General features: G+C 35.6%; 1 pseudogene; it reads left to right on the forward strand.

The window, feature by feature from the left end:
* LOC138722335 (serine/threonine-protein kinase Nek10-like) overlaps positions 1-16,030 on the forward strand; it is a 53,078-nt pseudogene extending 37,048 nt beyond the window's left edge.
* Positions 16,031-17,981: the final 1,951 nt, after the last annotated feature.

The raw sequence follows: 17,981 nt of genomic DNA on the forward strand, positions 1-17,981 counted from the left end.
TCTGTTTTCACACTTGAACTGATTAAGTCTTCCCCTAGCCCAGTGTGCTGAAAGGGATGGCATATGGACTCAAGGCGAGTTATCTTACATCTATATAGGATTTTTAGCTGCAGGTGAACACTGGCCCTCCCAGATCTAGTCCCTGCAGGCACCAGGGTATTGTGCTTCTGATGGACTAGGATGCTATTGCTTGGAGACCTATTCTGATTATTCTGCTTGTAGCCAGCTTATGGACAGTCTATGCTGAGAAACCTTCCTGGCTTGCTCTCTTGCAGAAGCAGTTCAACAATTTATTGGCTGAAAATAGTGAAAGAAGCAGTATACAGTTTTCAGACAGGTCTGAATACAGTTTTCAGGACATGCATTTTCCTCTCTTCCATATGTGGCAAACCCTTTTATTATCCACCCATAGATAATTAAGAGATGATTGTACTATGTCTTTCCTGGATTAGTTTAGAAACATGAATGGTATATATAAAGCTTTGAGAAACTTCGGGGTTCCTTTGTATATCCTGTCTGTCACAGACTGTAATGTAAATAAAATAAAATAAAAGTGAAACATTTTGTAGGAATATCTGTAAATACAGAGCATGCTGCTGCTCCCACTATTTTTCATCCAAAGAAATGGCTTTTCTTTTTCCCAAGCTTTTTCTTCATCCACAGGGATGTGTGGCTGAAAGGTGGAAGGGTTAAAGCTCATGCTACTGGCAAGTCTTGTGATTAAAAGCAGCCATCAATTTCCTCAAGAAGAAATGGGGATAAGATCACAGCTACACAAAAGACAAAAAAAATGCAAACCCAATTAACTGTGTTTTTACCAAGTCATTTCTCCTCATATCCAAATGCAGTTCTGCACCCTTGGCAATTGTTGTGCTAATAATCATGTTAGTTTCTAAGCATCACCACATGCATAACAAAGTAGTGCTTAATTAGCCATTCAATTTGAATTAATCTATTCTTTTGTTGACTTAGAAAAAGACTTAAAATTTGGTTTAATATTCATTTTAGTATACTTTCTCTTTGTGTTTATATACGTGTTTTTCTCAATTCAGCCAATAAATGCATAAAATATTTTTTTTTAAATCAACTTAGTATGAATGCAACAACAGTTTTTATGTTAGTTGAAACAAAGAATGTGTTTTTTTTTAAAGCACTTAGAATGCTACGTGTTATCAATGTTGCAACAATATAGTCCAATCTTTCTGCTAGGTTAGAACATTCAATTCCTATTTTTATTCAAAAATTATCTTTAAAAAGTCATAAAAAATTTATATAAAACTTTGAGTGATAGTGCCTGTCATGCTCTGCTGCCTAAAATTCCCATAGCTTTGGAAATGACTGAGGACTCAGGAATGTTATGGAAGCTTAGCATTCCACAAATTTATTTCTTCTTCTACCTTTCACACAATTGATTTAGTTCTGTTTTGTTCTGAAAGCCGTTCTGTTTTGGCATTTATGTAGCAAGTACTGGAATTAAAGTTTAAATGTTAGAAATTACAGTTGGTATAATAAGAAGAAAGTAACTTTTTTTTTAGATTTATACTATTTATGTTTGCAGAATAGAATAATTGTGCAAGCACTGCTTTGCAGGTACAACTTTTTAAAGAGTTGCTGAATGTAGAAAATAATAATCACAGCCAAGTTACTACCTGTGAAAACGTACCATAGAATCACAGAATGGTTTGTGTTGGAAGACACCTTAAAGACCAGCCTGTTCCAACTCCCCTGACATGGGCAGGGACACATTCCACTAGACCAGGTTGCCCAAAGCCTCATCCAGCCTGGCCTTGAACACCCCCAAGGATGGGGCAGCCACAACTTCTCTGGGTAACCTGTTCCAGTGCCTCACCACCTTCACAATAAAAGATTTCTCCCTAACATCTAATCTAAATCTACCCTCTTTCATCTCAAAACTACTACCTCTTGTCCTATCCCTCCACTCCCTGATAAAGACCTCCTCCTCAGCTTTCCTGTAGGCTCCCTTCAAGTACTGGAAGGCTGTTATAGAGTCTCCCTGGAGTCTTCTCTAGGCTAAACAATTCCAACTCTCTCAGTCTGCCCTCAAACAGGAGGTGCTTCAGTCTTCTGATGATCTATCTTTGTGGCCCTCCTCTGGACTTGCTTTAGCAGATCCATGTCCTTCCTTTGCTGAGAACTCCAGAACTGAACAAAGGACTCCAGGTGAGGTCTCATGAGAGTGGAGGAGGAGAATCACCTCTCTTGACCTGCTGGTCATGCTTCTTTTGATGCATTCCAGGATACAGCTGGCTTTCTGAGCTATAAGTGCACATTGCCAGTTCATGTTGAGCTTCTTATCCACCAACACCCCAAAGCCCTTCTCTTCGGGGCTGCTTTCAATCCACTCTCCACCCAGCCTGTAGTTGTGCTTGGGATTGCCCTGACCCAGGTGCAAGACCTTGCACTCAGCCTTGTTGAACTTAATGAGTGTCACACAGTCCCACCTCTGAAGCCTGTCAAGGTCCCCCTTTCCCTCCAGTGTGTTGACTACCCCATGCAGTTTGGTGTCATCAGCAAAGTTGCTGTGTGTGCCCCATTATGATCCAATTGTTAAGGACAAATCTATAATATATTTAACTGAGCTTCAGCTCGTTAGTGCGTCAAAGTACTTTAACAGAATCACAGAATATAAGGCAGGAAGAGCTGTCTGGGATCATCTTGTCTGTCTCCAAGCCTCAGAGCTACCCGATAGGCATATGAACAGTCAGTCATAAAAATGTCAAGTGATACAAAGCTTCTTCTAAGGCAAACTACGCCAAATTAGGGTACGGTTTGGAACCAGTAGGAATGCAAAAACTGTCTTTACAGTCAGTAATCACATGTCTGTCTTAGGCATCTGAGGATAATGTCTAAGAAAACCATGAGGACAACTGAAGCACTGTCAGAAGATAATTGGAAATTCTGAATATTCCCAAAACACGTATACAATGTGCTATGTCCTGTATCTGCAGTTAGTCTGACACTTTCAGAAAATGCTGGTCTCACTTTATATGCCTGACAGAGTAGATGTATTAAGTATGTCTTTTTACCATGATATATTAGATGTGCCCATGTACGTATGGGATATATATGACGCCTGAAATTTTCAGACACACTCTTAAGTGTCATATAATTGCTCTGAGAACACAAAGTTCAGAATGTCCCTAGAACTCTGCATTTACTGAACGCATTCAAGGCTGTTAAATAGTGTATAAACATTTATTTCACTCTGCAGGATCCCAGACAGACGCAACAGTTGTACTCTTAATTACTGTTGGATGATCTTAAAGTCTAAATTTTACTTGTTGCAGCTTAAGCTGCTTGCTCTTTGACCCCCCCTCAGTGGAAAAATGTAAGCTATTACTTTCTTCTTAGATGTTATATCTCTCCTCTGTAATTTTTTTCTTCAGATTGGATAATCAAATCCATCAGCCTTTCATTCTAAGTCGTGTTTTGTAGACTTTTGATTATTCTCATTTCTCTCCTTTGCTGTCTCTCCACATATTTGAAGCGCAATGTTCAGAACTGGACTCAGTTGCTCTGAAAACCTTATTGGCAACCTTATTGGCAAGTAGAGAGATAGAAACTTAAAAATGATTCTTTTTTTTTATACATTCCAGTATGATGTTTATCCTTTCAAACAGCACAGTATTGTTGAGTCTTGCTCTGTTTCTAGTCCACCAAAATCCCCGTATCTTTTCCTGCAGAGCTTCTGTCTGACCATTCCTTTCCTAGTCTGTGCATTTGAACAGTTGTTTCTCCCTGCTCATAGAACTTTGCATTCTCCTTATTTAAACTTCATCAGTACTTTTAGTTTCTCCTGTTTGTCAAAACTTTCTTCAAAACGTATTGTCACTCACACTGGTGCAACTCTGTGTATGATATATATGCTGTAATATGATACATGATGTGAATATGTCATATTCTATGCACATTTAGAAGGCAGTCTGTCTATCTATCTCATTATGCAGATTATCACTGTAATGCTGTGACTGCATTGAACAGTTTTGGAACAAGGTCAGACAAGAGCCTGAAAAATTGTGCTCACTAGCCATTTTCAGTTAAGAAACACTCAAAGTAGTTACCAACATGAGTACAATTTTTAAGGTGAATTGTACAGCCGAGCGATTGTGATTTTGCCTCGGTCACACTTCCGTAACTTTCTTGTAAGATGTTATGAGAAACACTGCCAAAACTCTTACTAAAACCATTATAAACAACATCTACTTCTTGTTCCCAATGCACAAGAGCTGCTACTCTGTTACAGAACCAACATGTTGGTTTAATATGTTTTTTTTCCTGATAATTTCATATTTGTTGTTACTCATTTAATTACTATCTTCTAGTTTTTACAAACAGTTTAATAGATGAAGTAGATTTTTTTTCTTGATATAGAAATTCAATTGACTAGTACAATGCTGTAATTACTTGTCTCTAATAAAGAAGATTAATTAAACACTGTTTGCAAATGCCACTAGATAGCTTTATAGTTCTTGAAGACAGAAAATTTAATTCTTCTGGACAGCAATATGGTAAAACAGATCTAAACAAAAGATCAATACCTTTATTTTAATTAAACTTACCTTTTTTTTCTTACAGTCTTAATTTCAGTTTCTAAAAGATTAGATTCCTGTTGGAAGTTCCTTTTCAGACCAGTTTAGATTTCACTTCTTGAAAAAACAAGTATATCTCATTTTACATTGGTAATGGTGACTAGTAAAGAGAGAGACAGTACAAGTGTATAAGATATGAATGAAGAGTCTCAGCTTTTAGATAGAGAACTTTTCTTCATGGCTGGGTCACAAATTTTGAGTGATTCCAGAGATATTTTTGCTCACTCATAAAGTAAGATGATCCTGGAAAAAAGTTTAATTGGTTTATAACTTGAACATGGTTTTTGTGCAGGAACTCTTTTCCCCTTAGATTTCCTTTGGCACTGCTTTTGTTTATACTAGAAGGGAGAGTTTGTTTCAACCAAGTTGGCAAGCTGTCTGACCCATGGGGAAATTGAGGCACTAGCTTATTCTGAAAATGTGAAAATAAACTGGATCAATTGGTGAAGCCTCGAGAAAGATTTGTTAAATACTGGGGTCTAGAATCAAGTATGGGTATGAATACAGTTTAAATCAGTATATATCAGCCTAACTCATGTTTCCATGTTTGTGATGTTTTGAACGTTCCATCGTTTTATAGATTTCCACAAAGGTTAAGCATCTTTTTGATTATTGGAAGAAGTCTCTCTGAAGATATGGAAATGGTTGTTTCAAGACATTGGAGAGTACTTTCTCCGTTTTCTTCTTACAATGTTGTGTTCTTTATATCCTTAGATACTTCTGTAAATCCTAATAGTCCCACTCCAGTGCTGAGCAGAAGTGGAGTTGAACTCGCATCCCAGCCTCCTTCAGTCAGTGTACTTTTGTCCTTCTAAATGAGTCAGGCTCCTACTCAAAAGAGAAACCACAGTGTATAATCTCACTTTTGAAAATTATTAGCTGTTGTCTAAATAGGGCAAATTATATCACAGAAATCCGTATATTCCTCTCAGATTAATAAAGAAATATTATAGCTTTGCGTGGTCAGATATTACACAAATGGGCCAGATTTTATGTATAGACAGGTTACAACTTAACAGTTTATATAAATGTTCTAAGGCTTTAAGATACATTTCACTGATTTCTGAAGAATTTTTATAGCAGGTCTGACAATTTTATTGTGAGGTCTGCAGAATTCAGTTCTCGCATTTCAAGCAGATTTCCTTTCTTGATGTGGTAGTTAGGTCTGACACCAGTTAGTACCAGCAGTCTTTTTGATCTTAAGTCATTTTTCCTCCTTAGCTCCACTTGACTTAAAAGTTTTTATTAACCATTAGTCATTTGGGCATAGGGTTCAGTATTGGTAATGTTGAAGGAAGTTTGAAGTTTGAAATGTCCGTGCAGTTTGAGCCTCCCTCCCTTCACTTTGTTTTCTTTGATGTAGAACAGATGAATTGGTTCTCTTCAGTAACTATGCACTAACTCTTCAGGGCAAAATAAGTATGCTTGTCTATCATGATTACACTAGTCTCTTTAAGTGGGCTAGAGAGTTATCCTTAGTACTTGCCATGCTGTGCTACACTGCATTCTCTACTCTTGTGGCATCTTCAGTGTAAGTTCAGTCCAATGCTTAAGTAAAAAATCATCTTTTCCATGTCTTACAAGTTAAATTATTGTTTTGGGAATAGAACAAAAGATAGGAAAGTAATTGAAGGATACAATTACACAGCCAGTAGTATAGGCAGTGCTCGAGGATGCAGTTAGCTTTCTGAAAGAGGAAGGTTTTCTAGTGCACCCTTTCTGCTGTGTCCCAATAAGGTCAAAATACTTCGTGGGGAAAACTTTGGAAGAACATTGTCTTGGATACAGGCCAATTTGTCTTTGACACGCTTGGTAAGAATGTAAGTATTTAGGAATATTATCTCCAGAAATTTAGTATTAAATATACCAATTTGTTTAATCTGATATATTTATATAATTTATCTCCTGTTTTCCCTTATCACACTTTGCTCTGACAAGATAGAGTAAAAGGAAGCATGAACTGATTTATGCACAACAGAAATAATATAAGAAGACTTGGAACAGTGTGTGTATATATATATATAATAAAAACAGTCCACCTTCAAAATGTGTTGCATTAAAATAGAAGAAATAACATAGATCAGCAATTTCTCTTCTTTCTAGAAAAACTATAAACATTGACAGCAGCAGAGGCAGAATTTTACACTTGTTGAAGAATCCTGTGCTACAGGCAACATTCAGCACTTAAATGTTACAGACAAATAATTTATAATCCCGGTTTTGATTTTCTTACCTCTGCTTTGGTAACGCCAGTTAGCATTCAGTCAGTCCAGCCTTGGGGAGTCTCTCTGGCATTGCATTTTATCAAGTCCAGTTTATATTTTACTACCATCTTGACTGTTGTGCAGGTTTTACGTTGTTCAGAACTGGTCTACTGTTTATCATCTAAGCTGTAAGAGAGTAAATCTCCTATTGCTATCTGGGAACCTGCTATCTTTGTCCAGACTTTTATTTTTTTGTGTTGTTCGGTATTTCTTTGTAGTCTGGCATTTGTTGCATTTTTTCCTCCCTTTTAGTGCTTGTTATGAAGAGACCTTCATCAAGGACAAAGATGCCTTTTGTGTAAAGACTAGACATAATACAGTGAGGATAAGAGTTCGGAGGTTTTGCTCTAAAATCAGTGACTAAACCTGGTATCTTGTGGTCCTGGGCTGACAGCTAAGCAGGAACAAAAAGTACATTTTCATGTGTGTATGTATATGCAAGTGACACTTTCATTTGCAAGTTTTCTAATGAGCACTGTATAAGAACAACATTTAACATTTAGGGTTTTTTTCCCGTGTTGTCAGAAATGTTACAAAGAGTTGAGTCTTCATAGCTGCAGCAGAGGAACAGCCAGCTGCAAAAGTGAATTTTCAGAAAATACTGACATCCAAGCAGAAAGCTATCAATCTGCATGTGGAAAAGATGTGGAAAGAACATACGAAGAAATCCTGGTAGAGGACCACAGCGCTTTAGAGAACTCTGAGAAAGGTAGTCATTAGCAAAAGAAGCATCAGGAGTCCTATTATGTTGGTCAGGGGTGGGTTAAAACCTTCCTTGATTTTTATGCTCTCTGAATTAGATGGAGAAGTAGGCATATTGGATAACTCAAGCAGCTCCAGTTCAAGTCATTTGTAAGAGTCTGCTTTTGGTAATATTCCTTAAGAATGAAGTGTATGCTACTTCTAACAGCAAGCTAGCTGCTTATTCTGAACTATTACGGTGTTTTATGATTCTATGAAATTTCACTGTCTGTTGTGGGTTGTAAGCAAAAGAAAATTAAAATAACTGTGCTTCTTTGGTAGCCATTTCCAGGACAATACATTTTGCATCACATTTTCTTTGTGTAGCTTGTGCCTATATTTTGAAGTAATGCCTATGAAAACTAGAATAGAAGTTGAAAGAAGCAATGTTTATCTGTCTAGATGAATTGATTAAATGGAATTGAAGGAATGCTTAATGATTAGATTTGAATTAGGAAGGGATTATGTGACAAAGCAGCATTTATTCTGCCTGTAGCTGTTTGTGGTAATCAGATAGAAAAGCATTAGCTGCACTGAGTGTTGTCTTAAGCAACAATTTTTTTGATTATATTCTAAATATGAAATTAAACAAAAGAGAGATATGAAATATCCTTAACCACTGTAAGCCGTCTGCTAAATTCTGAGCTACTGTTATCTGCCTGTTAAATATTTTGCTGAGCAAAATTTGAGATTTCCATTCTTCCCACGAAGTTCTGACAGAAAAATCTGTGGATGACTTAAACCATCCTTTTAAAAAGTGAAGGGAATGTAGTTGTCTGAAGATTAACAAATTTTATTTCAGTGTCCTAGGCTTCAAAAAACATAGAATAACATTACTTTATCCATTTGTAGTGCTATTTCCTAGCTATCTTCAGATTTCGGTCCAGGTACTGAAGAAATACGATATATTGATACTTCAGGATTGCTTTTTCAGAAAAATAATTCTGTGGTACACACTCTTAAATCACCTGTAATTTCTACTTAATGTTAAAGTTAGCACTGTAGATCAATCATAATTAATTCTGGCAAATTTTTCTTCATGAAAAGAAGAAAATATAGCTTTAAATAAAGTATAATAAATTGCACTTGTGTATTGTCTGGATTGTGCTCCATTAGTTGCTGAAGTGTAATTGTATCTGCATTTCTGCTGGTAAACCAAACAGCAGGACGATATATGGTATCTGTTACTGTACTCAGTGCAGTAGAGATAGTATGTTGGCTGGATGAGAGAGTTTAAAAGTTTACTCTATGGTTGGGAATACTTTTTTGAAAATACTTTCTTGAAAATACTTTTTGTTCCTTTCCTGGTTTTGTTACAAATAGGAAAATGTCCTAAATACATTGAAAGACTAGTTTTGTGTAAAATATGCTATTAGAAAACCCTGGTCCCTAGGATTTTATATAATTGCCCTATGACCTTCCTCAAAATAAAAAGGTAAGATTACAATAGGTCCCTTTCAGAATTGCTCAGTTACTAGCTTTTTGTGAGGCTAAGAAGTCTCAATGCAAAGATGTTGAAATTCAGGACTCCTTGCCAAAATTTCTGCAATGCAATAGTATTCAGAGTTAGCATGTAATGAATGTACTACAGATCTGCCAGCTGAACATTCTAGTGATGTAACTTTAGAAGGATATTCTATATCTTTCTTTGAGCTTTAGAAAAATGACTCATTTGCACAATGCCAGGCCATGAATCTTTGCAGGTAATGCTCAAAGCAGTCAAAAGTATCCAGTTTTAATAAATGGAGATTTCTAGAACCAGAATACTCTCAAAATAGAACCCTGCACGTGTTACATAGCTCTGAGTTTAGGTCATCACTTACCTCCGAACTTGATTTTTACATGTCTGAGTTTCCTTGTGCTTAGTTATTGAAGAAGTTATTCCAATGTGTTTTCATAGTGTCTAAGAAAAAGAGACTCCTCTTTTAGTTGTAGCTGCTCGATAGATCTCTAACATAATAATCAGCAATAAAAATGGGGCAGAAGAGTGTTGGTTATTGTTTCCTGATGTTCTGCACCGTGATTTCTGGGTTGGGGTTTTTTTTAGCCTTAATAAGTATTTTCTTGTTTTTAGCATATGAATCAGAAAATATTGCATCTCTGCCATGTACAGTCAGTGGTGAGACAGACTCTTTGGTGTGAAATATCATGCATTTGTAAATACACTCATAAGCTAGCAGATTAGCAAGTCAAATGTGGTGAGTCATCAAACTGGTAAATAAGATTTGGATATGAGCCCTTTGCTGATAGAGGGACCGTTTATTTGAAACACCCAAGGGGTATAGTATTTCAAATCTAATTTTGTAAGTGAATACTTGGAAAGAGGGTCTGTTTTAAAAATTCTATCAAACTCCTGTGTTCAAACTTAGCATTCTAGCCAAGCAGCCTCTCTTACTGATTTTCTCACATATATTCCTATAATGTATTTCAACCTTTGTTGTAACAGAATGTCTGAGGATGTAACTCAAAATCTTTATCCCAAACAACATGATTCAGGCACAGCTAGAGCTTCTACTTTCCTATTTGTACTATTGTGCCTGCAACCCAAGCAGGTAAATATCTGTTCCTTGAATAGGCACAATGATATTCATTTCCAAATGCCTTCTTTACTTTCTAGACATTGGACAGTGTATTTTCCTATCTCTTATTCTGTCGCAGTATTAAAGTTAATTGAAATATCTTTGACTTTATAAAGGCCTTATTTGCTATTGTGTAGATCAATTGCTCTTATCAAACCTTCTTTTGATCTAACTACTGCAGAATTTTAACATCTGTTTTGCTAAGCAAAATATTATTAAGGAATAAAATACTGTTTATTTTTCATTTTATTTTCTGTCTGTCTGTGTGCCTTCTTTTTAGAGAGACAGATTAGGCCTAAAGATGTATAATTTCTTTCAGTTTTAAAGTGAATTCTGTGTGATAGATGCCAGCCTCCTTCAGGATTATTATTTTTTTTTTAATTCAGAGAATCTCGTAAAAGTAGGAAAAATAGAGGCACTGCATTTCAGAGCACAATAGAAAGTACACTAGAACACAAATAAACGATTTACAACTCAGAAATGTGTTTACTTTCTGAAAGTTCTCTCCTGTTGCTTTAGAGCTAGTATAACTGCTGTAATAAGACCAATAATGGGAAAACTAGTGCAGGTTTGGCACAAAATATTTTTTTCTTTTTCAATGTGAGGTATTATTGGTAGGAGAGAGTGGCCTCATATGTCAAAATTACCATCAAAGGAGTGATTTTATGTAAACCATTATGTAAGACAACTGCTTAGGACAAGTACTTGCTGTGCGACAAATAATTATGTTTCAGTTACAAATGAATATACATCATTGATGGAACAAGCTTTCCATTTGTGATACTTTCCTTTCTTATTGAGAAGCTGTTAAGTTGTGACTTCTGAATGTGTGTTATCTGAATTAAATAATACTTGAAAGAGAATTATTCTGAGCAACTGGAGTATTGATCTTCTGAAAAAAATACGCTTTTTACCTGGGCTCCATAGTTATAACGATCTCTCTATAAGGACAAACACTTTAGCCTTTTTTAATATTTTCAGTCCTGCGTGTAGTTTGAGCAAATCTGATATCTTCTGTCCGTAATGTTTTCCTTTTGAGTAAAACTCTTAGCAGTTTTGATCAAGTCCTTAGCAGCATATTCACAGACACATAGCTTCATCTCCCCAGATAATGCTGTAGTTCTGTATTTAAAAAAAAAATAAAAATTGTGGAGTGCTCTGGAATATGCAGACTATGAAAACTCCTGCAGTTCCTATCTGGACATTGGACCTCTAGCTGTCTTTGAAGCACATAGACATTACAAATGTTACATCTTTGAAGCACATAGACATTATAAATGTTACATCTGGTCATCTGAGACTGGTAAGTCATATCGTTGCTGTCATACTAGAAAAGAGAGAAAGCTCTATATACTGAACAGTGAAATCCATATTTCGTCCTACTCAGTCCTTTCTGTTTCCTAATACTCTAAGCATATTTTTCTTCAGAAAAAACAAAATCTGAGAAGACTGCTAAAGAAAGGGCACTCACTTACTTGCTTTTATTTTTTAATACAAGCCATTGACTGCAAAGGAGGCTAGTGAAAAAAAGCAGACTGTGAAGGAAATAAAGATTTTCAGTGTCCTAACAGAAAATTGCCAGGCTGTGATGGCAAGACCACACTATTTATTTGGGATTGAAAATAGCAGTGTTGAAATGGTGAGTAGAAGTGAAAACGACTCAAAGAAAACTAGATAAAAATAATCCTTCTCATGGTATATAATATTTTAGTTTATTGTAGCATGGCTTCCACTGTCACCTTGAGAAGACCAACCTAAATCCTTCCTGAAGTGGCTCAGAGAAAATAGAAGTTTTCTTCCCACTTTATTGATTATTAAGAGGAGACTTAAAGGAAAAAAATGTGAAACTGAATTTCCCTTACGTTTCTCAATCTATCTGCTAAAAGTCATTGCCACAAATAATCTGGCAATAAAAATGATGATATTATCTTCCTGATCCTACTAGAAATGTGTATCTCTCATAAAGAATAACATTTTTCAGTATCTCTTTATTTTCTGTGAGAGTGCAGCTCAGAACTCCAGTTTGTGAATATCTGTCTTCTACTTCATGTTAAAGTCACCAGCACAGAAATTCATCAGGAAAAAATGATAATATCAAATTAATTTTAGTATATGGATTTCCTCTCCCTCTCAGTGGAATTTACACTCTTGATACCAAATCAGTTTACACAGAAAAAGATTTAGGTTGATGTAAATCTGTACATAAGACTGTATAATCCTGAGGATATTTCTGTATAAGGAAATTTTAGAATATGTATCTCTGAAGTGAAGTTTGGTGATAACTGTATTAAGGAGAGATACAAGGTTGCTGACTTAAGTACAATACCTGAGCCTAAGCTCTTTCGCTAGATTCCAGATCTAATGCTCAACTTGGAAAGAGAATTTTCTTAGCTAACATTCTTTAGTGATACACTGAGTGTTTTATACCGGCAATCTACTGATAAACTTAAGGTTTAGCCTCAGCCCAGCCAGTGCCAGGAGCCAAAACCAAGGATTTGGGCTCGCAATTCCTTTCTCCCCCACACCAGAGAAAGGGGAAAAGGAAATGAGGGGAAAAGACTGGCAGGTTGAATACTAAAATAACTGTTACGAAATACTACTACTACCTCTAAAATTTCTATTAATAAGAGAATAATAATAAAATATATGAAATTGCATCTCTGTCCCTCAATGACTATACATCATCCCAGAGGCTGCAGGACAGGGAAGGTGAGTGGCAGGAGAGAGGTTGGACCCAGGAATGGGATTCAGGAGCACACAGATCCAGGATCAGGGGCAAACCAACAGACAAGGTCTTCAATGGATATTGGCCATCGAAGAAGAGAAAGCAAGACCCTTGTGATCTCTCAGTTTATACCGAGTAGGATGTACATGGGATGCAACACTCTGTTGATTAGTTTGGGATTACTTGGCCTGTCTTCACCTCTGACTTAGGGCATTCTATCAGTTCGAGCACAGCCTTGGTTACTATAGGGATAAGTATAAGTAATGATTTTCCTGCATACCAATGCCCTGTGTTATCACTTCTAGAGAGAAACACTGTCCAAAAAACATGCAGTTAACTTTCAGAAAATGAAGTTACTTAGATGAAACTTAGCTGAAGTTAGAAAACTGATTCTACTTAGCTCAAACCACAACACTTTCAGATCTACTGCTCAGCTTGAAAAGAGAGTTTTGTTAACTAATGTTCTTTAGTGATATAAGTGTTTTATGCTGCCAATCTCCTGATAAGTTTTTGCTTTTTGTTCCATCTCTGGGTCTGATAACATGTATGAGTTAAATACACAAGATACATCATAAATAATGACTGATTTACTGCACAGCAACTGAAGAATCTGATTTAGATTTGGCTCTACACACTTTCTCAGCAGGCAAAACATGACAAAGGATCACTAGGTAAATAAGAATCAAGCATTTTTCTTGGTTTTAATTGTTACATTTAAAATATGAATGATATTTCATAAATCTACACAAAGTATAGAATACATACTATTTACTTCTATATCCTAATTCTAATAAATTTTCTGAAGCTTCATCAGTACTATTCCTCTATTGGTTCTCACTACTGGAATTAAAATTATTCCATGGAACACAAAAATTATTATGTTTTTTCTTGGTTCAGTAAGTAAGTTCACAGTATTCTTTAATTAGCAAAATAGAGTCAACCTTTCATGTATAATATCCACAAACCTGTACTGAGTTAAATGTGCTTTGTAGATGTTACGTAAAACTCACTTGTTTAGCTTGTCAAGGGAATTTGACTTTGCTTTTTATCAACTGCCTATGGCTAGTATTTTCCAAATATTGCATAGGGTAGGAAACAAATCACATGGATATTTGATATTACTTGCAGGTAAATTAGGGCACTTTTGTTTCAGAAAAAGAACACAGTGCTTTAATCACCAAGCTGCATGTACTAGAAGAAAAAAATGTACCTACAACAAACAATTATATCTATATAAAATTCTGCTTAACCAGAGTGTATCTGATTTAATGGCTGTTTTTGATAAGTTTGAAATAGTAGTTCAGTGGGGGAAAGAAACTTCCACTTTCAGGTCTTGTTTTCAGTTCTTGATCCCAAGAACTAAATATTTTCACATAGCTGCTATATTTTTTAATCTGATTTTAACACGTAGTCAATGAACAGGTTAAAAATGTTGTGACATTTAATTTATTTTGCTGAAAGAAATGCATATCCAAAGAAGAGCAACAAACTGGTGAAGGTTATAGAGAGCAAGAATTGTGAGGATTATCTGAGGGAGCTGGTATTGTTTAGCCTCGAGCAAAGGACAACTACTCTCAACAACTACCTGAAAGGAGGTTGTAGTGAGGTAGGTTCTAGTCTCTTCTCCCAAGTAATGTGCAGTAGAACAAGGGTAAATGGCCTCAAGTTGTGCTAGATATTAGGAATAATTTTTTCACTGAAAAGATCATTGAAACTGACTGCCCAGGGAAGTGGTTGAATTCCCATCCCTAGGGGTATGTGGCATTTAGGGATGTGATTTAGTGGTGGACTTGTAAGTACTAGATTTACAGTAGGACTTGATCTTAAGGGTCTTTCTAACCTAAATGATTCTCTGATTCTATGTTTCTATTCGTGCATGGCTTCTTTTGCAGTGCTTTTGTCTGCAAGAAGTGTATATTATGTACTTGGATTTTGCTTGACAGAGGATGGTAGTCTAGCTTTAGAAGAGGAGGAACAGTTTTAGATGTATTCACTGTTTTCATAAGATAAGAAAATACAGCTTTCTTGCTCTGTGCCATGATAATTGTCTGTATTCTTTTCTTTATGGAGAGAGGAATTTTTACAGCATTATTCTTTGTTAGCATTGATGTTCTTCTATTCTAAACACAAAAAATACTGTGTATACACTTTATGATGTTGTCATTTTGATCATGGAGAATGCTTATAACAGTTGCCCTCCACAGACCACATCAATACCTCCTTTAGACAGAGTGATCTCTGGCAGGGAGGAACTTATGTCAAAGAACAGAACCCACTATTTTTTTGATAAAAAATAAAGAAGACCAAAGAGATTCATAGTTTCTTTCACATTTTCTTGAGGTTTCTCTGAAATCATGCCCTTGCTAGATGTTGTATACAAAAAGTAGTTTTGATAAAGCAGTACATCACTATAAGGCAACATGAAAACACATTTTAATAAAATTCTTCTCCAAGTTGTCCACATAAGACATTTAAATGAAATCCTTAAGGTAAAATGAAAATTAATTTCATCTCATCAAAATATATAAGCCACAAATATTATGTGTGTTAGTCTATATAAAAAAAATGAGTTAAAGTAAGAAAATTCTGTTTATCGTATATTTAACCATCCTTTTGAGTAAAGGTGGGAAAACTTTTGTGATTAGTGAGGTGCTTTGGTGCTTCTTTCCTCTTAGAGTAACAATATAAGTAAATCAGAGAAAGGGATTTTCTTTTGAAACCCCTTATCAATCACAATATTTGATCTTCTAAGTTTCTAGATTCTCCTTTTTTTATTCCCAATACTATTGGAAAAACAAGTCATGCATTGGAACTTAATATTTATATCAGTAAGTTTTAAACAATGCACACTATTAATATATTAAGGCAATAAAATGAGCTGTCCTGATTTTACTGTTGTCATCTACAGCATTGGCAAGAATTACTGTATCACAAAGGAAGGTGCCTCAGATTGGTGACCCTTTTCAGCAGATTCTTATTCAGCTGCACGGTTATCTTCATCACTCAAGTATGCATTACAGTTCCTTTTGACATTCTCTATTTTTTTAGTTATTTGCTGTTGTCAAAATGATGGTACCGCGAAGTGTTGCTAATTTAGTCACTGTTCTTTAAAAACAACAGAACTTGACATTTTTGCAGATGGCAGGATGTTTTAAAAATATATAATTTAAATAAAGACTAACTTTGTATATTAGTAAGTGGAGGATGGCAGTAATTGAGTCACATGAAAAACATTTGTTGGCTCACCTCAGAAATATGGATTGTACAGTAAATTGTTTTTACAGCTTTCTGCCAATATGAATATTTGGAATGACTGAATATCATATATTGACACAGAAAGTATATAAAATGCTTTCCTCTATAGCAATAATTTCTAAATGACTTCTAAGCAGTAATTTTTATTATCAGTAAGTAGTGATAATTTCTTGGGATTTCTAATGCAATAGTGCAAATCTTAAATATGTTAAACATTTTGAAATGTCAGTACGAATCTTTTTCAAACTTAAGACTTACCATTAAGTTCAAACATTTCATAATATAAAAGTTAAAGTTATTTCATGCTGATGTAAATCTGCATTAATCTCTTTACTAAAAATGTGACTGAAAAGTCTATTCTCCAGAAAGATAGCTGCCCTTCAGTTCCTTTCAAAATTTGCCATTATTAAATAAACGTGGTTTTATTTTCCAAAATGAAGAGTTTATCTTTAGGAAGAGGTGTTTATCTCCTCAGGGGAGTTCAGATTGCTGAGCCAAATTTATATAGTTTTGTTTAAAACAGAACAGCATAACTGAACGTGGGTTTTACATCTATTCTTTTTTTTTTTTCTCTTTAAATTGTGAAACTTATTGAAAGAAGGAATACAGCAAATAAATTCTCAGGGACAAAATAAACCATTGGTATTTAAAATAATTGCATCTGTCTGAATTTATTGCAAGAATGATCTCCATGAGCTAACAGAAATCAGGCAGATCAGTCTTTATATTCTATATTAGGTGTAGTGTGGGTTCAGTAGTGAACCTACACACTCTGTTGAAGGAGGTTTTCTCAGGTGACCTGACAATTAATGACAATTATGATTAATGACAATTAATCATAACATGGATGACTGATAACTAAGAACCAACAGCAACTCAAAGAGTTGCTCTGAACTGACAACTGGAGCAGCAGCAACAAGGTTAAAGCTTTTGGCGGCGGTTGGTTTTGGAACATGAATGCAGAGAAGCCAGGTTCTATACCTATACTTGTTTACTGTGTTTTGTAAGCTTCTTGGACTTGTTTATGTTTTTTTTCAAATCTAAGGTAGAATACTTTTTATAATGCATAGCTGCTTGCTAGAACTCTATCACATTTCAGCTGACAATTCTAACCCAAAGTTTACAAGGGAGAGTTCTCGCCGGTTAATTTTTGGCTGCCAGCAGCCTTCCCAATTCAGTTTCCATGGGAACGAAAGTCAGAGTAATCTCTGGAAAACAATGTAAGAGAAAGCTTTTAAAAAAGCATTATGTAAATCCTTGGCCTTTTTTATAGTACTGATTTGACATCTGATTTCATTAAAACGAGATAAAATGGAACACAATTGCCTGAGGCAACTCCAAGTTTCTCATGTGGTGGACGTATCCTTCACCACCTTTACTTCAGAACATCCCACTATGCCCTTGGTATTTTAACTGCACACAGTTCATGGCAGTGGCGTGTAGTCGACAGAATATCTTACAGGCCTTTCTTTAGGCATCATTTTTTCACTCACTTACAGGCTAATGAACGTTCAACATCTGACTTAAAGCATGTGTGTAAGACCTTACCCACATGAGAAGAGAGTAGTATCTATCTGTAACAAAAAACTATATGCAACCAGCTGTCTTGTGAAGTCTTTTATACTTAGGATGTAGCCGTGATCCCTAGTTTGACAGAGTAAACTGAGACTCCTGTGAGGCCAATATAACTGTTGTGCATTTAAAGCTGTCTAAGAGCAGTAATTTCCAATGGGGGAAGAAAAAACTCTTCATAATATGTACTGTGACAGTGTTTGAATGTGAATCATTAGTGGTCAAACCTTCCCTG

The sequence above is a fragment of the Phaenicophaeus curvirostris genome, chromosome 6 (genome assembly GCF_032191515.1).
Source record: "Phaenicophaeus curvirostris isolate KB17595 chromosome 6, BPBGC_Pcur_1.0, whole genome shotgun sequence".
NCBI lineage: Eukaryota > Metazoa > Chordata > Aves > Cuculiformes > Cuculidae > Phaenicophaeus > Phaenicophaeus curvirostris.